This window comes from Mus musculus, chromosome 4, assembly GCF_000001635.26.
Source record: "Mus musculus strain C57BL/6J chromosome 4, GRCm38.p6 C57BL/6J".
Taxonomy (NCBI): Eukaryota; Metazoa; Chordata; class Mammalia; order Rodentia; family Muridae; genus Mus; species Mus musculus.
This window is the reverse complement of record NC_000070.6, coordinates 31,821,426-31,847,414: the sequence shown is the minus strand read 5'-3', so window position 1 is coordinate 31,847,414 and position 25,989 is coordinate 31,821,426. Positions and strand designations below refer to the sequence as shown.

The 25,989-nt window shown below is 42.2% G+C and overlaps 1 long non-coding RNA gene across 2 annotated transcripts; it reads left to right on the top strand.

Annotated features, from left to right (window-relative positions):
- The first annotated feature begins 14,095 nt into the window (after positions 1–14,095).
- On the top strand, positions 14,096–25,360 carry Gm32412. Of its 2 annotated transcripts, XR_390453.3 has the most exons (4): positions 14,096–17,625; positions 20,689–20,847; positions 21,587–23,296; positions 25,168–25,360. It is a non-coding gene; the product is annotated as a predicted gene, 32412 (long non-coding RNA). The 2 variants fall into 2 exon arrangements; XR_881173.1 differs by lacking the exon at positions 14,096–17,625 and having other exon boundaries at positions 19,576–20,847.
- The last annotated feature ends 629 nt before the right edge of the window (positions 25,361–25,989 follow it).

Below are 25,989 nucleotides of genomic sequence, written 5' to 3'. Positions count from 1 at the left end.
GCACAGTTGCTAATATCCTTTCCCCTATGATGCCTCTGGATCTGTGCCTCCATAATCCACATTTGTTTCAACACTTTAGTCTTCCAAGCTTCTATTAGCATGACTCACTGAGCCCTGGTTATAGTGGAGGGCCACTTTCCAAGTCCAAAGTTTCAAGTCCCCACGTTTTCCACATTCCTCCAAGAAAGCAGTATGTTCAGGCCTGTCCCAGCAATAGCACACTGCTTGGCACCAACTTCTGTCTTAGTTGTTTTTCTATTGCTGTGATAAAACAGTATGACCAAGGTAACTTATAAAAAGGAAATGGTTAATTTAGCTTACAGTTTCAGTGGGTTAGAGTCCATTGTGTCAGAATGAAGGACTGAAGGAATACTTGAGCGCTCACATCTTAATCTACAACCACAGGCAGAGGAATACACAGAGAAAGCTAACTGGTAATGGCCTGGAATTTTGGATCCTCAAAGCCTACCCTCAGAGACACCAGTCCCTCTTCCAATAAAGCCATACCTCCTAAACCTTCCCAAATAGTTCTGCAAATTGGTATCAGATATATGACCCTTCGGGGCCAGGCTCATTCAAACCACCAGAGTTTTATGTATGGCTTATAGTTTCAGAGATTTTGGTCAATGGCCACTTGGTCCTGAGGTGTTGACCTTTAATAGCACAGTAAATGATGATAGAAGAGAATAGCAGAAGAATTCATTTTCCTTATGGTATGTAGAAAGCAAAAGATAAAGTAAGAGGAAGAGGCTAGGGTCTCTATGTCCTCTTCTAGGGCATATCCATAGTAATCCAACTCATTTCCACTAGGCTCTGTCAAAGATTAATAATCAAACATTTAATACCTGGTCTTTTGGGAGACATTTAGCCAAACCACAGCAAACACATAGAAGAAAAATTAAATGAGAATGAGTTAGAGAGTAAAATTAGTCAGAATTATGAAGATATTGCCTGGCTCCTGGCTTGCTGAAGCTAATTCTAGGAGTGGCCCAGTAATTTCTATATTAAATTTGAGGTTATCAATGGTTGCTGATAATTCCGCAGTATTCATATTTCATGTCAAGGGAACTCAAGTTCATATAATATATGTTTATTAATATAAATGTACACATTAACATGTATGTTAATTTTAACAGATACCACAATTTGAGAGTCATAGTAAAAATATCTATGACAGTTTTTGTAGTTGATTGAAGTTAATAGCAGATGTTTAATTAGAGGTCATTTATTTGTTTTTCTGTGTGTGTGTGTGTGTGTGTGTGTGTGTGTGTGTGTTGTATTGCTATGGATTGAATTCAGGGCCTTTTGTGTTCTAGGCAAGCAGTCCACTATTGAACTACTCCCAGCTCTTGTTTTTATGAGATGGAATCTCATTTGGTAGCTCAGGCTAGCCTTGAGTATGCAATCTCTCTGCCCCAGCTTACCAAATTTTGGGATTATACATATGTGCTATCATGCCCAGCTACACACCATTGACCTTGGGTGACTTCTGAAAGTGTATATACTGTATTGTCTATGAAAGGGTGTGGCTGGTAAATATCTTCCTGCTTAAGTCCATGTTTTTATATAGTGTCATCATTAAAGTTGAAACCTAAAAGCTTAGTTATGCTTTTGTGTTTCTATAGGGATTTGAATGATGAGGCACTGCTAATGGGTACTTCCCAATGGCTCAGACACTTGTAAAGGTACTTCCTTGCAAATTAAATGCATCAAATACATTTTTATACAAAAATAAGATTTTTATTGGGGTCAGAGAGATGGCTCAGTGAAAAAAAGCACTGACTCTTCTTCCAGACGACCCTGGTTAGTTGCCTAAATGGTGACTTTCAACTCTCTGTAACTTCAGTTTCAGGGGATCTGATGCTGTCTTTTGGCTTTCTCTGGCACTGCATGCATGTAGTATCCACTCAGGCAGCACATCCATAGACATATAAAATTAAGAATGAATGAATGAATGAATGAATGAATGAATAAGTCTTCAAGGAAGAAGTTGAATTGTTTCTAGAGTATGTGAGTCCTTTGAACTCTTCCATGCCTATTTCTCCAAAGTATTAATAGAAAGGTCAGAGGACGGATGTCAGAGGAAGGTTGCCTTGGAAAGAGTTGGTGGGAAGGCTCCTGACCTCATGATTGAGGCTGGTTTCAGAAGTCCAGCAGTTTCTGTATGTCAGAACAGCAACAGTCATGACTGCCGGAAGAAGAAGAAGAAGAAGAAGAAAAAAACAACTCCCCCAAACCAAAAAAAAAAAAAAAAAAAAAAAAACCAAAAACAACAACAACAACAAAAAAAACACCACGCATCGAATTCTGCTGTCCTCAGATGTGTCAAGCGAGAACTCTCAGCATATCTGACTGTTTTACACCATAGAATTTTAGAACCCCCTACTATTAAAGCTGGATGAAATCTCAGAAGTTTTCAGTTTAACCTTTCCATTTTTCATCTCTGGATCTATGGCAGGGATACTGAACGCTGTGTCTAAAGGAACAATTGGCTCAAATCTTTCCTAATTTGTCTTGACAGTCATAACAGACAAACCAGTTGTGAGTAGAAAGACGTAGAAACAATTTCGAATAGGGTATTAACCTCTTGATACATTATTTCAAATATCAGTCATAAAAAGCCAAAGTTTAGAGACCCAGATTATGTTTTATATCAACCTGAATATTTTAAATGCCCTAGAATTGAATTTTAAATGCCAAATTTGTGGGTATCACACAGTGACAGATATGTCTTAAACATACAAGGACTATGCTATTTATAACCTACAGATACCGTGAAAAACCTTATTTTCCTAACTGTAAAAGTGTGGCAGCTAGGATGAAAGACAGGGCTTTGCTTGATTTATAAACTTCAAAATATTAAAATAAGGCATTCCCCAAGCAAGACCTGCCTCCACGCATTTGATGAGTATTTATCTGACGGTGTGAGCTTCTGCTGCATAAATAGACTGCCTCCCATTACGATTAGACTGCTTTTTAAAGCACTCCGAAAATTGTCTCCTGCTATATCTGAGCAGTTCACCAGGTGGGGAGATTTGCCAAGATGAAAATCTAAACTCTGTGCACTTTTTATGGAAAAGGAAATGGAGAGAAACTTCCAGATATAGTGTGTATGAGGCAAAACGAGGCTCTCAGGGAACCCATGCTTTCAGATTTCTATACCAATTATGCTTTTTTTGGGGTTTGGTTTTGGGTTGTTGTTGTTGTTGTTGTTTTGGTGGCACTGGGAATGGTGAAAATGAATGCGGGGCAGGGTCCAGGGTCTAGTAGGGCTGGAAGAGTCATCAGGCACTAAGACAAGGTTGACAATGAGTGGAAGACAGGTCGTTTTCATTTCTCACGGCAGTATCCTGCTCACCAATCAACTGGCTTAAGGAAGGTTTGACAGTGCCTTTGGGGAGTGATGGAACCAGCTGAGCTATACAGGACTCCCATGTCTCCCAAGTTCATGGACCTCTGTGCCTGAGTGTAGTGTAGAAAATGACCCCATAGGCTTGTAGGAGGTGTGGCCTTGTTGAAATAGGTGCGGCTTTGTTGGAGACAGTGCATCGCTAGGAATAGGCCTTGAGGTCGCAGATGCTTAAGCCATGCCCACTGTGGCCGTTCTTTTCCTGCTGCCTGTGGATAGAAATGTAGAACTCTCAGCTCCTTCTTTTCCAGCACCAGGGCTGCCTGAATACCACCATGCTTCCCACCATGATGATAATGGACTAAACCTCTGAAAATGTAAGTCAGCCCCAATTAAATGTTTTCCTTTATAAGAGGTTCATGGTCATGATGTCTCCTCATAGGGATAGAAACACGAAGACACTGCATGTTCCTGCTATCCTCAGTCCTGGGAAGGAAGCTGACTGTGGAGAGTAGAGTCTTGGGACTAAGGCTGAAAAGGACTGCAATGGATATCTGGGGCCCTGTATCAGTTTCACTGCCTATAATATGGTGTTTGCAATATGCATCCTTATGCCTTCCACTTCCAGCCATGGATGGTGTTAGGAAACAAGCAATTCCATCTGCATATCCTTCATGTCTTACCTATTCTCTCCTTAGGTAGTTCTGCTTACAACTACTGTCCTTAGACATGTAAATACAGAGTTTTAAGTACTTTTTAGTCTATTTAAAGAATTTGAAATTGTTTCAATTATATTTGGGGGGGGGTTATATACAGCATTTGAATGGCTAGCACTGATTTTCAACCTACAGGATCTACAGTCATTTGAGAGACAAACTTTTGGAGGCATCTGTGAAGGAGTTGCTAGAGTGGATTAATTAAGGTGTGAAGGCCTACTCTAAATATCCAATATTCCACTGTTCCATGTGCTGGGGTCTGGACTAAAAGGGAAAGAAAGGAAGGAAGAAAGGAAGAAAGAAAGGAAGGAAGGAAGGGAGAGAGAAAGAGAGGGAGGGAGGGAGGGAGGGAGAGAGAGAGAGAGAGAGAGGGAGAGAGAGAGAGAGAGAGAGAGAGAGAGAGAGAGAGAGAGCAACAACAAAATAACAAAGGCGGCAAGTAAGGTGTCTAAGTGAGTAAGGACACTTGGGCCAAGCCTGCCACCCCATGTTCAACCCCTAGAACTGAATGGTGGAAGAAGAGAACTGACTCCTACAAATTGTTCTCTGGTCTCCACATATGTGCCATTCCTAATAAGGAAGCATTAGAAAATGAAGAGAGGAAGGGACCATCCATCATCTCCCCTTTCTAATTGAGGATGTGCTGTGATCAGCTGCCTCATGCCACCATGATAGATTGTATTCTTTATTAAACTGTTAGCTGGAGTAAGACCTTTCTCTATTAAGTTGCTTCTTGTCAAGTGTGGTCAAGGCCAGGAGAAAAGTAATTAATGTAAAAATTGGTATCAAGAGTGGGGTTGTTACCTGTGTGTCTTATAGGCCTTTGAAACTGGCATAAAGGAGGAATGTGGAAGAGTTTCAGATTTCAGATTAGAGTAATCCTAGAATGTTGCAGGCAGAATTTAATAAGCCATTCTCATGTCAGTTTGGAAGATCAGGTTATGGTGGGAAGCACTGAGGATGTATTCAAGCATTGAGCCTGGTTCACAAAGTTTGAAGATTATACAGAATTCGATTTGAGGTCACCTAAGTTACATTTTGACAGAGTCTGGCTGCATTTTGCCCATGTTTTGAGAATTTGAATGAGCCTGAATTAGAAAGCAATGGACTAGTTTATTTGATGGTGGAAATGTCTAGAAAGGGTACTATTCATGCTGTGTTGTGGTTACAGTTCATTGCTCTAATTCAAGTCCACATGTTTTTCATTTAGCATTTCAATGATCAATTATGACTGTCAACTTGGCACAATCTAGAATCTCCGAGGAGATACACTTCTGAGCATGCCTGTGAGGGAGTTTCTAGGTTGGGTTAATTGAGGTAGGAAGATCCACTGGGAATGTGGGTAGTATCATTCCTTAGGCTTGTGTCTGGCTTAAATAAAAAAGGAGAAAGGGGACCAAAAATCAATTATTCATAGTTTCTGCTTTCTGAGGGCAGATGCAATCTAGCCAGTTGTCTCACAGGCCTCCTGTCGTGCATGCCCTGCCATGCCTGTCCTGCTGTGCCTGCCCTGTCCTGCCTGCCTTGCTATGCCTGCTTTGCCATGGTAGATGGTATCCCATGTTAACTGGAATCCACAGCCAGCCTTTCTTCCCTTAGTTTACTTCTTGTCAGATATTTGGTCACAGCAACGATAAAAGGATGAGCTTGGATGGCTTTATATTTGTATTTACTGAAAGAATTTATAAGACAGATTGTGCATTGTCAACTCTTTACCTGGAGGGTACCTTTTCTTTTTTGTTTTAGTATTTTAAAGCTTATAAATCATGTGAAACATAAACTTTCATCCTAGCTTCCATACTTCATACTTAGTTTTTATGAAGTTTTACATGGTATCCTATAGCTTGTAAATAACATATATTGTCTTGAGTATCTGTAAGTGTCTACTTAAGCCACATTTGGCAGTGATAACTAAGCAATTTGACACTTACATCTCAACTTAATGCATTTAAAAGATGTAGGTTGCCATAATTAAAGATGACGTCCACATTCATGAATATTTATATAAAGACTTACAAAATTTTCCCATAATACTTTTGTGCATCTTGAGAGCAAAGGTCTTCTCTAAGATTCATTTATAAGGCAAATTTTATTCACTGTGTAGTACTAGAGATTCAAGGCAGTGACATCTTTTGAGAGAAGATACATAGAGAAGGCCTCTAGTGATGAAGGCCCAACACAAGGGAGAGGGCACCTTTGGTTGGAGCCCCACCATGAGCTAATGTCCCTCTCCCCCTACATTTACCACAGAGGCTTAGTGAGGATGATGAAGAAGAGTGGCTCTCAAGCTTACTTTGTTCCTGGGGTGTTGTCAAGGAGGGCCTCACCTTTCCTCGATAGTCTTCACTCAGGTGTCATAGTAAATGTTTGTCAAATGTGAATGGACATAAAATGTGTTTGTCTTTACTCCCAGCGTCTTGAGGCATCTCCTGAGCTGTGCTAGAGTCTCGTGAAGCTACTTGCTGTAGACTGACTACATAACTTCACATTCAGGCTCAGTTTTCGTCGCAAGCAAGTACTGCTGTATTTGTAGTAGGTGATACGGTTTGTCTGTCCTTTATTGTGACCCAGGGAATGGGAATTGTTTGTTTATAATATGCTCAAGGCAGTACCCATGAAGGCTAAAAGAGGGCTCAGATCTCTAGAAATTAGAGTTGCTTATGGATGAGAGGTGCCATACGGGAATTGAACTTGGGTCCTCTGCAAAGAAAGCTAATACTCTTAACCAAGGAGCCATTTCTTTGGCTCTCAAAACTGTCTTAATTTTATTCACTATTGAAATTTAGAAAAAAGTTTTTTTTTTCTTACTTTTTACTAATAGAGAAATACTTTACTGCCTACATCTAAACTTCATGGTCCCTTGTGTACTTATCAGCAGGAGACACCACCCTTTCAGATACCGTGTGCAAATCTTCACGCAGGTTTATTCTGGCTGCCGTTTACCCAGAAGACCATTCTGTCATTTTGCTTTTATCTTCGGCTCAAGGATATTTTGGTATTTTCTTCTATTTTCAACGAATGCTGCATATTGCTATCAGCAAGCTTATAGACTAAGCTTTTGTTTGGGAAAATGATCTGACTTTTCAATTGCGTGAGGTTCGGTGCCACTAATATACTTTAAAATAACATTTTAAAATTGCCTTTTCTCCCTACTTAGACATTTAGTTGCTTTCCCAACATACAATTTTTATGGATGAGATTTCCATTTAACATCACAATTTAGATTAAATTACTTTTCTTAAAGTCACATTGCCCCCACAGTCTACTTAGCTTCTAATTCCCATATGCTCCACGGTTGCTGGAGAAACTTCATCTGTGTAATGTGACTGAAGAGGCAGCCTTCATTCACAACACAGAACAATCTGTTAAAGTAGTAAATATTACCTATTTCTATTATTAGAGCGGAAATGGAATTTTCTCTTGCTGCATTTTTTTTTAAGATGGGACATAATTAGACAGCAAGCATGGGGAAGTCAGAACTAGGGGATGCATGCGATTGCTGTCCCTCCCACCGAAGCTCGAATACAGGCTGCCTAGCCTGGCTCCTGACTGGCTCCTACAGAGCCCCAGGCCATCTCATTCTCTGTTTGAATTATAGGGTGCTATGTGAGTCTGCAGGCAGTGGGGTAAGAAGGCGTGAAGCAAGGGTTTCAGTTCTATATTGGTTTTCAGGCTGAAGGAGAAAAGGAAAATTTTGCTTGATGTTTCAATTCCCCTCCGTCTCCTGCAGACACACCTTTCCAGATCTGAGAGCTAGCAGAATGGCTCTTTATGCTGTCATGAGAGGCTTCTGCTTCATCCCTTTTTGTCTTAAATTAGAATTGTAAAAAAAACCAAACCAAAACAAAAAACCCCAGCAAGATACATATACAGACATCCATACAATTCTCAGTTGTAAATGTGCTATTGGGAGTTACTATCATGTGTAATTCCTGGCAGAGATAAGAGAAAGAGAAGGAGGAAGAGGAGGAAGAGAGATTGAGAGAGCAAGTGTGTGTGTGTGTGTGTGTGTGTATGTGTGTGCTTATGTTGTGTGTGTGCATCTATGTGTATGCCTATGTGGTGTATGTATTTGTGTGTATGCTTATTTTGTATGTGTGTATGCTTACGTGGTGTGAGATGTGTGTTTGTGTGTGTGTGTGTGTAGATGTGTCTGTATGTGCATTTACAAAGGTGGTTGGTGAAAGGACTGGCTAACTAGGGAACCTTCAAACAAGATTTAAAACAACAAAAACAGAAAACAAAGCAAAACCCAACGTGTGTGGTTTGTGTTTATTTTGGCAGAAAATGTTGTCTTAGCTGTAAAGATAAAAGTCAGATTAATTTTGACTATCTATTTGCACAAGGACACACTCTCCATCTTCAACAGTGTTGCTAATGTGGTTACTCAGTTAATACTTTAACAGAGAGCATGTGTGGAATTAAACTCAGCTTTTCTCATTCAAGTTGTGCATAATCACTGATGCTTTATAGCCTGGCTCTTCTCACTGCTTAAGCAGCCTCCTCCTTTCTTCCATTCATATCAGGCCACAGCTTGCTGAGGCCTCCAGAAAACGCTGATAGGCCAGCACGGCTTGCTGTGTTTCAATGAATATTGGGCAAACCGATGCTTCCATTGAAGTGGCCTGTCTTGTCCCCAGAGGAAAACTTTCCTTTGAGTCACCGTGTTTTGATGTAAAGGGATGCTAACCTCTTGTCTCTATTGAAAGTCACATGTGGGTTGTGGAAGGGACTGGAGGGAGATCCGGAGTGAAGTCTTTAATGTCAGCTCTACCATCAGTGAGCCTCTGACCTCGAGGGAATGCTAAACCTCTCTGGGGTCCGGTCTCTCATGTGTAAGATTGCGAGGGGTCGGTTTCATTGTCTTTATGATTTATGCATGTTGGGAAGCTTAAGAGATCTAGACAAGAAACAAAACTGGAATGATTCTGCATGTTTGCTGCTGGCTAGTGGATCTAAGCAAACTGTTTGAGATCACATCTCCTAGAGAGATGGGAAACTATTCTAGCGAGAAGAGGAATGACTGAATCCAGGATTTTCTTGTTTGTTAAGACCTCCAGGGTACCAGCTAAGGGGAGAAGGCTTCAGCACATAGGCCAGTCACTTTCAAGTGACCTCTTTCCCTTTGTTAACTCATTGTGATTCACACCTGGGCTTGACCTTGGGGGCAGCTGTCAGTAAAGAGACTTGACAACTTCTTCCTAGATCTTGAGCTTAAAGGTACACACCTCTCACTCTGTTCCAGAGCTCAGGGTAATGACCAGCTCGAACATTTTATGTCTGCCTGTAAGATCTCACTTCTAAAAGTATGTGCTGACATCTGGGAATGCTTGTGCTGTCTCTTTGTAAATGATACTGTACTTTAAGCCCTCGCCACACAAAAACATTTTTGAAACGGTCATTTCTGTGCTGGGTGTAAAGCCACCTAAAGCTCCAGTCCTGAATATAATGTTGCGTGACAGCTTACGGAGATCCACTGAACAGTGACTGCATGCCAGCCAGCGTATTATATCGACATTCTCCACTTAGAATCTTGTAAATGATTTCCTAAAAAGGACAATTATCGTGTTCATTTTGCAGATAATGTCACTGAGGCCCAGAGCGATGAAATGGCTTCTTTGACCCCAACATAACTAGGTACCACTAAAAAACGAACTCACATCCTTCACTTTTACAGTAAAGCTTTGTTTACACGGGTACTGTATAGTTGTATCCAATGGAGTGATTTTTATTTTGCCGAGGTAGCAACTCCAAAGATGCTGTCTTCACATGAGCACATTTGGAAGGGAAGATGTTCCTGCCTCATGTTCTGAAAGTTGCCTTCCAATGTCGAGCCAGCAGAGAGTAGAGGGGAATTTGCAAGCACTGGCTTACAGGGAACAACTTGCTATTACCAAAATTTAAAGTGTAACTCAATCTCTTTCTTCCCATTGAAAATAAAAGTGCCTCTCAGCCCCCACTGGAGCAGACTATTTCCCCAACAGGACTTTTGTTCTGGAGGTGCTTGAGCAACGAATGGAGATGAAGAGTTTTTGTAGACCACTTACCCCTCTGGGAGACATTTGAGCACCATGCAAATAAGCATCATTTCAAAGAATTAAGCAAACAAGTTGAGTTTTAAATATGTGAAAATATTGGAATGAATTCGTGCCATTCTGTGCTATTTCGTTCTTTTAGATACCCAAGCGAATGATATTTTCCTGTGTTCAAGCCTTGCTGCTAATACACTGTAGGCTTTTGTAATGCAGAACACCTCAATGCAACCAGAAAGATCATTACCACGTAGTAGCACATTTGTATGATGCAGACTGCCTCCCACACAGGTATCTGTGTCCTTGCAGATAAGGATGGTCCCATTTAGATAAACTAAAAGAAAGACAAGCCTGACAATTGATGCAGCCTTTTAAAAAAATAAATAATCTGATTTTTCAAATAGCGTTCTAAAGCCACTGTGGGAATAGCTGTCGTACTGTCAAACAGAGGTGGCCTAGTTTGCTGTGCACTATCTTAAATGACAAGGGCCAATGTGTGTTTTAGATTCTTGCTTGTGTTATATCTTTTGGAGTCACACAGTGTTGAACTGAGTCTTTCTTCTGGGAGGTTATGGGGTAGTACTGTCTGGCTAGTATACTGCAATTGCTTCTCCACTGGGACTAGTCCTCGATGCACCCCTCGACTTCCTTTTGGTATCTTTCTCCGGTAGATATATATGTGTCCAATTTGCGGTGGGGTGCTGCCCTGGTACCCTGCCAGTCCTCCTGACTGCTGGCCCCAGGACACTGGTTAAACACTTCTTTACCGTCTTTGCTCCTCACAAGTTCCGGAACAATTTATCCATTTAGGCCTTCATTAGTGCTCACTAGAATACGTTTTCCCAGGGTGACTGAGGTTCCCGTGATAAACTTAACGGCTGAGATAGGGTGAACAAGACATTTAAGCGGGGGTGGGTGTTGGGGTCACCTCTGAAAGAGGCCTGCTTCACTGCAAGCGGTCCTCCGAGGGTGCACGCTCCGACAAGATGACAGGACCAGGGCAGAGATAATTTTGTCAGACAGGGTTTTGAAGCTCTGTGCCCTCTAGTTCCCTGCCTTTCCTTCAGTTAGAATCCCAACCGTTCGTGGCAGGATCTCAGCAGCTTTCACGGGACGTTTGACATGAGTGCTTGACCCAAACCGTTTCCCCCTGTTCCTTGACAGGCTCGCATTTCCTTTCCCAGCTTGGTGAACCTCTTCAGCAGTAGGCAAGGAAACATTAAACACGTGGAGACCTCCACGCAGAGGCCCCGAGATGCTTGGATCCCAGCAAGGGTTCCTGAACAAGATGGGCTCAGTCCAATCAGCCATGCAGGCATGCAAGGTTTCGGACTCCTGTGTTGAGGACGCTGCAACTGTTCTGTGGCAGGGCTCAAGCCCTAAATCCCAGAAATCTGTTTGTCCATAAATAGGAGAAAGGGAAGGGCGGCTGTGCTCGTGGAGGCTGCCGCGAGTTCTGGGGCCCGGAGCAGTGTGGACGCAGCCATGGCTCTAGGCTCGTCCGGCTAACTGTGTTAATACATTCTGTGTCCTCCCAGTTCTTTAATGACAAGGGTAACATCTGCCCCAAAACTGCTTGGCTGAGTGGCGATTCTGATGACTGAATGCCTTTTCCGAGGTCTGCTATCACTGTTCTTTGCTTTTACCTTTAACGGGAGCTGAATGGAATCTCTAAGCCTTCCTTACGCCTAGTGTGTGTGTGTGTGTGTGTGTGTGTGTGTGTGTGTGTGTGTGTGTGTGTGTGTTCTGAAGAAATAATTCAGAACACGTCAAGGACAAGGGCTGTCATTTTAGAAACAACACAAAAAATGTGATTATTCACTGCTTCCAGTGAAGCACCCCCCCCCCCCCCACACACACACACATACCCGAAATCTTTTAATTTCTTTGATTGTTGCAAGTAGCTGTGTGGAAACATGACGTCTGAGATGCGGGGCAGTTTATAAATGAGCACAAAGGACCAAGTGCTGGGACAATGTGGTTTCTTGGTGAGATTGCCAGGGACTCCAGCAAGTGAAAGGGGTCAGGAAAAGTTTATCAGAATTTGATAGCTGCCTCTGTGCAAACATCCGGATAAAATCACAGCCAATTACTATGTACGGCTTATGCCTGCACCTCCTCACCCCCAGTCTCCAAATTCTGTGGAGATTTAAATCTTTCATCCAGAACAAAGATTTGTAGGGTAATGACCTGATTTAGCTGCAAAGAAGAAATAAATCTGGCAGCTGGGACCAGAAGACATATTAATCTCCAAAGTTCACCCTAGCCTTTGTTTCCCTCTTTCATTTAAAAAAAAAATCATTTTTTTTTATTGCAGTAAGAGCCAAAAAAGAATGAGGGACTCTGTTTGTATTTCAACTCAAATTATATTGCTTGAGAGAAAAGGACAGGCAAGAGGAGCAGGGGTGGGGTGGTGGTGTGCTAGACGGAGTTGAAAGAAAGATTTTTCATTGTGAGACAGAATAACTGAAAGGAAGGAGACAGATAGAGCCGTGCTGGCCACTCCCCACCCCTCATGGTCTGCCTTGGTGTAGGACAGTGTGGGAACGAGATGGATAGACAGAGAGGACTCTGAGCAGAAGGGGTACCTGGGCACTCAGAGACGGCATCTGATCTCCCAGGCATCAGTTGGGACAATTCAAACTCGGTTGGACAATTCACAACATGGTTTCAGACACTGAGGGGATAATTATTCTGCTTCTCAGCTTCAGGTTTGATCCCTGGCCTATTCTGACCTCAAGTGAAGACACACCTGACTGTGTAGTTCAGCAGAGGGTGGGATGGGATCCAAGCCCTCTGACGAAGCCCTGACTTCTGGGTACCTGGTATCTGACCTCTTCAATTAGTTGTCTTTGCATTTCATTATGGATGGAGAGCTTTGGGCTGATTTCTTCACGTCTGCCTTTGTTCAGTGTGAAAACACATTATAAAATATAATCATCAGAGTGTGGTTCTAACAGTTCCAACTGATTGCTGTTCTTTAAGAGAAAAAGAATATGATTTAAAAAAAAAACCACCTTCAACTTTGAAAGCATTGTAAGTACCTCCTGCTGCAAAGAATATTGATTTAATGGTCACACATAATCCTGTAAAATTAGTCCTGAGACAGACACTAATTTTAAAGAATAGAGCTACTATTAACATATATCTCTGTTCAGCTATGCAACAAACAGACTGGAGCCCCCCATGGGGAGCCGAGAGGCCCATGTGTCTTTGCCAGTCTCAGGTTGCTACATGGGTTAGTGACTGAGTACTCTCCAATAGAGGATTGAATTCCTAAGCAAATTCTCTCAGCTCCCAAAGAACCAAGCAATAAAAATCTCCTGTCTGTGTTTTGAGTTACTTCCTTTGGATCTCACGGAGCCAAGAGTCGGCTCCACCACAAGCAAATGTGTTGAGCATTGTCGGAGAGCTGTATTAATGGACAAAGGCCTACTTTAAAGGCCATAAAGTATTTCTCTCACATAGGTGATGAATAGCAGTTTGGAATTTCCTTGGCTCTGTGATGCTGTGATGGCACAGTGTTTGTCAGAGACAGCTTATCTTGGCTCCTTGGACTAAATGAAAGGCAAAGAATAGAATTTGCTGCCATGTCAGGTCTTACAGATAAGTCGTGAAATTTTCTCTATTGAGGTTTATAAATGATCTTTCACATTAGACGCTATAGCTAGCTACTAGTTCTAACTGGCGTTCAAGGTGAGCTGCAACTGAACCCAGTGAAACAGACAGCTTTTCTTTCCGTGTGTGTGTGTGTGTGTGTGTGTGTGTGTGTGTATGTGTGTGTGTGTCTGTGTGTGTGTGTGTGTATGTGTGTGTCAGTGTGTGTGTGTGTCTCTGTGTGTGTGTGTGTGTCTGTGTGTGTGTCAGTGTGTGTGTGTGTGTGTGTCTGTGTGTGTGTGTCAGTGTGTGTGTATGTCTGTGTGTCAGTGTATGTGTGTGTCAGTGTGTGTGTGTCTGTGTGTGTGTGTGTGTGTGTATGTGTGTGTTTGTGTGTGTATGTGTGTGTGTGTGTCAGTGTGTGTTTGTGTGTGTGTGTGTGTGTGTGTGTGTGTGTGTGTATGTGTGTTGTAGTACTGGGACTGAACTAGGAGAGCATCCTGCATGTGAATCAAACACTGAGCTATTGCCCAGGCCCAAGCAGGTTTTGTTGCTGTTGAGTTAGGTGTAGGTGTTTTTGTTTTGTTTTCTTTAAAACAAAACAAAACAAAACAAAACAAAAACACTGATAAAAATCAAGGTCTTGTGTGACAAACTTAGGAAAATACACTCCTAGGGCCAGGAGTGGAAACACACAGTATTAGGATTTTTAAAATCACACTGGTAAACCCTGGCAGCAGAAAACAGTAAGGTGAAGACAAATCATACTACTACCGTGACACAGGAAGCAATTTGTGCAAAGACCAGGCAGGAGCTAACGGCCGGGATGTGTTTCCAGCAGGAAACATGATTTGGGTCGGTATCCAATCTGTTCTGTTCTGTTCTGTTCTGCTGCCCAACAGCGCAGCCTCTGGCCTTCTGGTGGAGACACAGTCTGCATGCAGCCTGTACCTTAAGGTTCTACTTGTCTTTGGTCTGGGTACATTTATTTCCCTTTCAATGTGTTATTGATTATATATCTTTGGACATAGCACCATAGCAAATGTCAACGTGGTTCTGTGTAGCCACAGAGTCTGAAGTAGGTGGGACTAAACTCATCAGTAGACAAAGCTATGATTTTTGAAAGCAGAAAAAGATGGTGGCTTTGGACATTTTAATTGCTTCCTCACTGTTTGTGCTTCCATCTCTATACAGCATGCTTCTTGTAAAAATCGAAAGCCAGCACAGAAAATAAGAGAAAAACCAATCATGTGTATTGTAGAGTGGGCAGGAGTTTGGGTCTGGAACCTAAGAAGTAGGCAAAGGTGAGTTTCCTTAGCTGGTTGGATGATTTCCAACTTGGGACACCATCTTTGACAGAGACATTTTTCTCTGGAACCTCATTTGAAAATAAGGATGGCAAGCAACACAGAAGTCAAAACAGCAGAAATGAACAACTTCACAGGGTGTGTTTTTAAAATTCAATTGTATTTATTTATTTATTTATTTAATTTTATTGAAAAAATTTTTTATTCATTCTTCTCCCATCTATTACACCCTGACCATGGTTTCCCCTCCCCCTCCTTTCAGTCCTCCCTGCCCTCCTGATCCACTCCTTTTTCCTTTTCCTTTAGAAAAGAGCAGTATGCCGGGCATGGTGGCACATGCCTTTAATCCCAGCTCTCGGGAGGCAGAGGCAGGCGGATTTCTGAGTTCGAGGCCAACCTGGTCTACGAAGTAAGTTCCAGGACAGCCAGGGCTATACAGAGAAACCCCGTCTCAAAAACAAAACAAAACAAAACAAAACAAAAAACCCCAAACAACAACAACAACAACAACAAAACAAAAAAACAACCCCCCCCCTAAAAAAGAAAAGAGTAGCACTTTCAGGGACATTAGCCGAATACAGGATAACACCTTACAATATGACTAGGCATAAACCCTCATATAAAGGGTGAGACAACCCATTAGGCAGAAAAGGGTCCCAAGGACAGGTAATAGAGCCTGAGATACCCCTACTTCTAGTGTTAGGGGTCCCACAAAGCCACCAGAGGATCTAGCACAGACCTACCTATGCTCCATGACTGTCACCTCAGCCTCTATACAGTGCATTTTAAAGACACTGTTTTATATGACCTGCCACAAAACGGCTCCTCACTGACAGGAAAGCAATCAGTCAAACCTGACTGTAGAAAGGATGCCCAGTTGTGACAACACAGTATGTGCACAGCTGTGACACCATAGTATGTGCACAGCTGTGACACCACAGTATGTGCCCCAAGTGCCAGCGACTGGTCACAGTTTTCAAGGAGTTTCTAGTTACTCGGGTGCTAGCGGCACACATGAAGAAGACAGAATGTTCTGTCGACATGGGGCAAGGGATATGGGGTACGCATTCCAGCACAAGGAATCATCCTTGGTACCCCTGCAGAGACAAAGCAAATTTTCTTAGCTTCCTCGTGAATTTATCTTGAGAAAATTACAAAAGAACTCGAAATTTCAACTCAAGTCAAAACCAAGGAAATCAAACAGCCTAGCTGCCCCATAACTGGGCTGTTCAATTCGCCCATAAGCACACCCCAGACTGTGGGTATATGAATGAATCTTTTGATTTTTTCTGAACCAAAAACGTTTTGGAATTGTACACTGGGTTAGAAATGTAAGCCACATCCATCTGTTTTTGTTTGTTTGTTTGTTTGTCCAGTTGAAATTTTGCTAATGTTATGCAGTAAGTGTTCTTTTTTTTTTTCCTCTGGTCTGTTGCTAAATGTATCTTCAAGGCTGTAGGTTGTGCAAATCCTTAGGAAACGAGTGAGGAGTAGCCGAGCTGTTTGATTTGCTGAGTGTTCTCCTCAGGAGCCAGTTCTTTATGAGTAGTCAACAAATACTAAATAATTAGGGATGTAGTGATGGAGGCGCAGCCAGGGGCTAAGTGGCATTTTCAAGGTTTTAAATGCATTAGGAGGAAGACTGGAATTGAAATTTAGCGTGCTTAGCTTCTTCCTGATGCTTGCCACCATGTCTCTCTATTTCCTTAATCACATAAAGCCAGTGGTTCTTGACTGACCCCTAACCTACTGCTCCGTCAGGCAAAATTTGGAAACCCCCAGGCAGTGACCTGCTTTTCAATGGGAGAACTTATTTACTTCCAGCTGGAACACATCAAGAAAAGCCATTTCTCTGATAGCCTCATTCTTGCCAAAAGACTGGAAAATAACTTATTAGAGAGCCGGCCATCTCAGGAGCCACAACAACAGCTGCACTGAATAGAGAACTCGCCGAACGACCGGACACTGTGAAACGAGATTGACAGAAGCCCACGAAGTCCTCCTTCCAAGCCTCACTTTGATCTTCCTAACAGAGGTTGTCAGGGGGGAACCCGGATGCCTCCATGATCAGGACGACTTAGCTTGTCTGCTCATGGCTGAATTGTCTTTGTAGTCTTTGCGTTTGTGCTACTTGAGGTCACAGCTAAATTAACAATGAGGGCTCGTGGCTGAATGTTACTTTTAGAATCTCTTTATAGTTTACATTTCAAGATTGTTAATTAGGCCATGCAGCCTATTGGAGAGATAAAGCCAGTTCAAAATATATGTGTGTATTTATGAAGTGACGCTATTCTATAAAAGGTAAAGTGTGCTAGCGTCAAGGAATGCAGGATTTACAATACTCAGTCCCATCACACTACTGAATAGTTTGTAAGGTAACAAAACGGGCAGCTTAGAGCTGCAGTATTTGCCAGATATACAAATTTCGTAGGGATTGTTTGTGCATATCGACTGTTCTGACGTCCTTCAGCAGGCTGGCAATAGCATTAATGGAACATTTCCTTTGTACCAGAGATTTTAAAAATTTAAAAATGATTTTAAATGAAGGAAGAGAGAAATCTAATTCTTTTTCTTTCTTTTCTTTTTATAACATCGTTCTTGGTTCCCGGGAGATGATAAAGTGGGTAAGAGATGTCCTTTCTGTGTTTGCTTGAGGACCTCAGTTCAGATCCCCAGCATCAACATTAAGCACAAAAGCTAGACATGACCACATGGAACAATAGCACTGCGGAAGAGGAGGGTGGAGACAGACAGGTGGATGGCTGGGGCTTTTAGTCCAGACACACACACACACACACACACACACACACACACACAGAGAGAGAGAGAGAGAGAGAGAGAGAGAGAGAGAGAGAGAGAGAGAGAGAGAGAGAGATTGTCTCAGGAAAATAAGGTGGAGATGAATTTACAATAACAGCCAACATCCTTTTTTGGCCTGTACACATATGCAGGCTTACATACACACTTGCTAGTTTCATTCAAAGATTTAAAAGTTAAAACTAAATGTTACATCCAAACTGGTAAGTGAACTTATTAGACAGTTTTAATGTTAACAATTTAGAAATTTCAAATCTGTTACTGTTTAGTATAAAAACACTAGTATCAAGTGTGTAAGATATCTGAACTAATTTCAATGAAAGAAATTAGAATTTCAAAATAATTTTTGGTACCCTAGTCAAGTAAAGCAAGTTTTACTTTAAGTCAAGCTGCATGCATTTTGTTTGATTGGATATCATGCTATCCCAGCAAATGATTTCATAGAGGAAGTAACTGAGTGCTAGATGCAGTAAGATGGAGCGGTGACAAAATGACTCCCAAATCTTTTCATGTGTTCTTGAAGTGTCCAAAGATGATACATGGGTGTAGTCAAGTCTGGGATACCACCTACCCATACATCACAACCAGGAAGTATTAATTAATTAGTTATGCACATAGTACTCTGCCTGCATATATGTCTGCATGCCAGAAGAGGGCACTAGACCTCATTATGGATGGTTGTGAGCCATCATGTGGTTGCTAGGAATTGAACTCAGGACCTCTAGAAGAATAGTCAGTGCTCTCAACCTCTGAGCCATCTCTCCAGCCCCCCAGAACAGGAAGTTTTTATCAGGAAGTACAAAATATATTAAACAAGGTTGGAATGTATGTTATTTAATACGCAATTGCTGGGTCTTAAATAAAAGGTGAGTAGGAGGCAGAGGAAGTAAAGAAGTGGTAAGTCCTGGACATGAGCCCTGTGTGGTTTTAGTCTTAAACGTGTGTGGGTACTGGGTTTGGGGTGCTTAGTTGTTAACTTATTTTAATAAAGCACGCAGAGTGGAATTCCAGCAGCATTCTCACAGATAATATCTATCTGTTTGTTTGTCTGTCTATCTATCTATCTATCTATCTATCTATCTATCTATCTATCTATCTATCTACCTACCTATTATCTGTCTGTTTGTCTATCATTATCTATCTATCTATCTATCTATCTATCTATCTATCTATCTATCTATCTACATATCTATCATCTATTTATCTATTATCTATCTACATATCTATCATCTATCTATCTATCTATCTATCTACATATCTATCATCTATTTATCTATTATCTATCTACATATCTATCTATCTATCTATCTACATATCTATCATCTATTTATCTATTATCTATCTACATATCTATCATCTATCTATCTATCTATCTATCTATCTACATATCTATCATCTATTTATCTATTATCTATCTACATATCTATCTATCTATCTATCTATCTACATATCTATCATCTATTTATCTATTATCTATCTACATATCTATCATCTATCTATCTATCTATCTATCTACCTACCTACCTACCTACCTACCTACCTATTATCTGTTTGTCTATTTATCATTATCTATCTATCTATCTATCTATCTATCTATCTATCTACATATCTATCATCTATCTATCTACCTACATATTTACATATCTATCATCTATCTATCTATCTATCTATCATCTGTCTATCAGTCATTTATCACCTATTTTTCTTTCTATCTTCTATCTTTGTTTCTATGTATCTATGTCCTCTCTCTCTCTCTTTCTCTCTCTCTCTCTCTCTCTCTCTCTCTCTCTCGAGCGCGCATGCTCTCTCTGTCTCTCTCTGTCACGATTCGGAAGAATAGCAGTGAGAGGCTTTTCAACAGTCTTCCCAGCACAGGTGACTTTATAGAAGCAATGTGAAGCCATGCTTGGTGACTCTAAACAATGATTTACTTTAGCAGTCAGGACTAGAGCGTGGGATGGAAAGGGAAGCTTTCTTCCTCATGGCTAAAACTTCTTCGTTGTTGGGATAGAATCATGCAAGGATATTAAATTGGTTGTAATTCTCTTAACATCTTCATTCGTAGCTGGGTCTTGAGTAGGAGCACATTAAAAACGGCTGTAAACTCCTGACTGAAGGTTGTGATTTGTGGGTGGCGCCACCTACCGGTGAGCACCATGCTTTGTTTTGCTTGACTAGTAGATTGACTTTCACATCCATTTGCTGTGTTCTCTATAGGTGTCACGTCACTGAGAAGATATACAGTGCTTTTTATTAATTCATAAGGTGACCCACTCTCCTGGTTTGCCAGGTTCTGAAGGGTTTCCAGGAAATGGATGTTTCAGGACTAAACTGACTGGGATTCTGGACAATTAGTCACCATATTTAAATTTTTAAATTTTGAAATAATTATATTCTTGGCATTTTATTAATTCTTTGAATTTAATTCAGCTTATTTTGTCCAAAGCCATTCCTTCCCCTCTCCCCCAGCTCCTGCTGATCCACACTCCACCTCCTCACCTGCCCCAACGTCATGTCTTCTTCTTTTATTTTTAATAGCTCAGAGAGTCCAATTTGTGCTACCCATATACCTGTGAGTGTGGGGTCATTAATGAGTGCGTTTGACCTACTAGGGACACATCCTTAAAGAAAACTGACTTTCCCTCCCCTAAAACCGCTGGCTCTGCGTAGCTCTTAGCTATACATTAGGGCTAGGAGCCCCTCCCCATTCCCTGCTAGTTGGCTGGCTTGATCCAGTTCAGGTCTCGTGCTGGCACGCACTGCTGCTCTGAGTTAATGAGTACAATAGCCCTGTCACGTCCAGAGCATTGTGTTGCTCCAGTCCTCCCGACCTTTTGTCTCTTATAATCGAAATAATTACATTTTCACAGGAAGTTACAAAACCAATAAGAAAGAAAACCTATGGACTTCCACACATCCTTCCCTGCTCTAGGGGCAAGAGTTGTTCAGTGTGGTGTGACAACTTGTTTCAGCATCAGGGGCAAGCGCCTGTATAAGCGTTCAGCAAAGGCTGTCGGAGGAATGATTAGGTAGGTCCTATGGTGTGAGTCTTTGCTGCTGTGGTAAAACACTGGCCAAAAGCACCGTGAGGGAGAAAAGGGTTACCCTGGCTTACAGGTGACAGCCCATCATCTGGGAAAACCAAGTAGGAACTCAAGGCAAGGAGAGGGACTGAAGTAGAGATTGAGGAGGACCAAGGTTTCTGTTTCTTTTCCCAACCTTATTCAACTCCCTTTCTTATGGAGCCCCAGGCCCACCTGCTCAGGGATGACACTGTACAAGGTGGAGTAGGCCCTCTATGTCAATTAGCAATCAAGGACACACCTCACAGACATGCCTACAGGGCAATCTGATGAAGACAATGCCTCTCTTGAGGTCCTCTTTTTCACAGATGCGTCTAGATTTATGTCAAGCTGATAAAACCTAACCAGTATAGCAAGTGAGTTCTGATGTCAGCTGAGATATACTTGTTTTTATGTCCTTTTCACAGTGAAAATAAAATATTCAAAGCTTAAGGGATTATATAAACCCCACAAGGAATATTTCATTTAGACCCAGAAAGGAGGGAAGTATCAGATCCCTTGAAATTGGCCTGTACATTAAAGAGTCTGGGGTTATAAAGTGGACACACGTTGTTTAGCAGTTTCCTCCAAGATAGAATTGTTCCATCTTGCAGGGAAGCTCATTAAACACAGGAAGTAAGCAACTTAAGATATCTTCAGGAAGTCACTAAAACTAAACAGATTAACTAGGTCCTTCCCTCCCCAGGAGTGTATCGGCAATAAAGACTGCTGAGACATGCCAAACTGCCTGGAAAAAGCATGAGTTCAGAAGCCTGGAAGAAGCAAAGACCAGCCAAGCAGCTTAGAAGAAACAAGAACCAGCCTAGCTGCCAGGAAGAGGCTCACACAATGGAGGCATGCAGAACTAACACCCTCTGACCTATTGAGCTGCCTGCAGGCTGTGCAGTGGGCCCCAGGTTCCCAGTTTTTGTGAGCTGTCAACCATGGGGGCTGTGGGAGGGCTTTGGTGATGGATCTGTCTTTGAGTCATTTCCGCTCCTGTAAGTAACCTCACATTTGTATTTCTGTAAGTAATCTGGATAAACCTCATTGGTCTACCAAGATAGACTTTGGTAGTATCTGTACTTGCGTCTGTCTTCAGCTTTTTATCTGGGGCAGGTAGACCATTTGTTTAAGTCTCCCCAGGAATAGTGTTTCACAACAAACATGGAATTGTGACATTTAAAAGAAGGGTGTGCCCTAGAGCTATTTTGAGCCATGGTTCAAGTCTAAAGTCAAAGGGTCAAACATGACTTGTCTTCATTTCCTAAGCCGCTGAAAAGATTAGTTCTAGGCGACTGAACAAGAAACCAGAGAAGCTAGTGGGTGCTAGTGAGCTGCTCCCGAATCCTCCCAGCAGGGTGACTAGCAGACTGGAATGTTCTTCTCTTGGTAGCTGATAACCAGGCTGACAGAGATCCAGGATGCCCCCTCCCCCAGGCAGATATATGTTCATTTTGGTCTGCTTGGAAACTATTCATATAAAAATGGCATGAATCAATCAATGATTCAAATATAAGGAAAAACAGTTTTATCTTACCACACATATCACCCTACCCCCCCTACCCTATCACCCCATCAGGCTATGAAAGTTTGCTTAAAATTTTCATAGTGTCTGTGAGAATGAGTTACTAAAAGAAAAATGGCCACCCCTCCCCCGCTGCCTTATTTCTCTTTGTTTCAACGTGCGCCCCTTTGCGTGATTTCAGGTTCACTCTGTGTAGAATTTAAAACAAAATCTCAGTTACAGATCCTGAGACAGTCCCTCTTGTCTTTGACCTCATATTCAACATCTACCCCCACGCCCGTCCCTGTCGCCGTGCCTGTTCCCCTTTGCTTTGCCCTTGTATCTTTTCATTTCCCTGTCATTGCACCCGGGAGGACACAGCGCTCCACTTCTGTTAGACGCCTTCTCTGCAGTCTTTGATTAAACCCTTCTTTGAAGTCTGTGAAACTGGATACTAACTGACCTGTAAGAAATTAAAAGGAACTGTATTTCATTATACCATTGCCCTAAACGATACTCCTTTTTAAACCAATTAAGGGGAAATTTACCTCCCGCTAACAGAATAAACTCCAAGTTTTCTCTGTGCTCCTGATACATAGGTTAACATAATGTCTTTCCTCTTTGAATCTGGTTAATGCTTTACCTTGCCACATCGCAGGCTTGAAGTGTTCAGGGGGACGCGAGGTATCAGTGCCCCCTCCCTCCGGACAACTTCAGCAAACACGCTGATATTACGTGCTGGGCATTGTGCTTCAGAGGAGAACAAAGTCCTAAGTTGGAGTCATAGCACCATTGCCCGAGCTGGAGCATTGGTGAGGAGTAAGATCTTCAAGGGAAAGCCAGGAGCACGCTCACATTCTTTGCACATGCGCCGCAGTGAGCACAGTTAGAAATCCAAGTCTGACAGAGGTAGGTGCGGGCTTCAATACTGAGCGACTGTCTGTTGCTAATGCTTTCACTTCTGAGCTTCCGTTTCGCCCCTGCACCTTTGTGCTTCAAAAGTTCAAGCAGCTGTTACAGTTCAGCCCAGTGTTTCCCCACCTCTTAGGACCCTGCTTGGCATAGCCGTCCTCGGTGATTGATGGAGCTCCACGCCCTGCACCTGGGGGTGGCCCACCTGCAGAGGAGATTCCTGGATCAGGGGACACACAGGCAGCTTGACTCTCTCTACACTCTTGGGAGGCTTAAAACTCCCAACTTCCTTTGCAAAGTGAAAGAACTGAGTTGATTTACAAGACAAATAAAATATCAGAGGAAGTGGGGGTTAGCTGTTACTTACAGCCAGGAGAGATTTATGCGATTACATAGTAACCGAGCCTACACTTCAAGCTGTAGTCATTATGGTCTGCAGAGTTCCATACCTCATTAGAGGGAAATAGGTTTGGAGAATGGAAACCAGTTAGTCCTCTCGTTGAAAATGTCCCTGGTTTTGGTGCAGATGTGATCCGTAATCAAAGGAGCGCTCTATATCTTTTATAGCATCTTCCCAAAGCACACACGTTGGCGTGTGACTTCACTAGGGACTATAAGTCTTAATGGAGTTGAGTGGAAAATCTTATTGGGAGAAACTGAGGCCAAGTACATGTTGGACTTTTAGTAACATAAAAGAAGCAAATGGCTGAGACAATGACACCTGGAAATGTTATTTTGAGTCTGTTTCTACCGCCCCCAAAACTTCAGTGAATACAGGAGAGAAAGAGAAGAGGGGAAGCTCTACTGCTTCATTGGCATGCCTCACTGCTCTCCACAGCCAATTCCATTTCAAAGTCCCTCCCATCCCGCCCCGGCCCTGCGGCGGTTATACGTTCCATAGTCCTGAGGCAAGTTAAGAGACTGAAGGGTGCTTGTGGGCGCAGTGAGCTATTTTGAGTGTGTTTTTGGAAAATTGAAATTGTAGCAAGTCTGTAAAGGCCCAGTCTCATTCATATTCTACAAGGGGAAGGGTCCACGTGGGCCCACAGTCACGTGCCTCAAGATGCAGGCTCGGTTACGAAACCTTTCTGCATGCCATCCCCGTCTTGATGGCTAAAGCTTGTTCTATCTGCCTGCAGCATCAGCATCACCTGGCTAATGATTAGAAAAGGGGGATGCAAGTTCATCTCAGACATACCAAACCTCAGCATCCTGGGGGCTGGTCGCTGTACACACTAAAGTTGTGTGATCATTGTGAAGGCACAGAGAGAGGGGGGTGCAGCTGAGACCCATGTACTCCTCAGGAAGGCAGTTTGCTGCGGTTTGGAGACAGACAGATTTGTGTTCAGTAGGGGTTTTCCTTAGGAAAGACTTGTACTTGGTTTGGTCTTTAACTCTCTTCTTTATTTTTTCCCACGATGGGAATGCAATCCAGATCTCACCATATGGGACAAGCTTTGCATAGTAGCCCAGTACTGGGGTTTTTAGTCCATGCAACCTTTGTTTTGTTTTTATTGTCTCCATTCCGTTTTATGTAGACAGGGAGCTAATAGCAGTTTTCTTGTGCTTGCTGCTATTGGGTCTCATGAGAATGAATGTTTTAAGTGATCTTTGAGAAATATATGAGTAAATAAGTTTTAACTAAATACAGCATTTTAGGCCCCGATATAGTCTAGCTCCTGACACTGTGCCCATTAAAGTTATGAATATTAATTTATAAGGGAGGCTATGTTTCATAATGATTAGCAGTTTTGGTTGCCACCTCCTCTCACCCAGAATGGAATTATTCAAATTTTAAATTATAAGTGAAGACTTCCTCCTAGCCCTGCATCTCACTCTTTATTGTATGTAATTGCATTCAATTTCAGAGAGAGAGGACCGTGTGCTGAGTATGATCTCATTTTACACAATGTTTCCTAAGCTTCTTTGTCTCGAAGTGAAGAGCGATTTGGTCATGGACGACAGTCATTGGACAGACTGAGGTAACTTATCTGACTTTGGAGAAGGAAGATACATGAAGTTCCTTCAGAGATTGGATTTTTTTTTTTTAATGAGATAAGTGCAGGGTAAGTTTATTTCTTTCTTTCACTTATAAATATGTTGTTTTAGGACAAAAGGCTACGATTCTGTCTACGCCTCTCTAGCTAATGAGCACAGGATGCGGCATGTGTTCTGTGCTCTCTGCCTTCCTAACAGAAGCCTTTTCTACAGGAGGGAGTTCTCAAAGTTCTGTAAGCAGGACTTAAGACCGAAATTATAACCAAAGTCTGAACAGAAAGGGCTCAGTGATGCTTCAACTAGCAAACGGCATGGGAGTAATTCTGAGTTACACCAAGCACTGCCTTCTCCAATCAAAGAGACAGGGGTGTCGGAAGGATGGGAAGAACTAAGGATCCCATAGCATGGAGACCTAGGCAGTCTAAACTTTTCCCATATAGGAAGGTGAGCTCCCTGAGGGGTAGAGCTGCTTGGTCACATATGGATATCTTAGAAAGACCTAAGTTATATAATGGCTTCCCCACATGTCTATAAGAAGGGAAGACAATGGTCACAAGGTAGGAAAAACTGATGAAGCTCAATCAAGAGAATTATTGCTCATGCTGAGTTGCTTTCTGTTGTCTAGGGCTACAGCTTAGTCATTCTCTTCCTTGTGAGAAAAGCGACAACACTGAACCATTGAGTTTGCTACT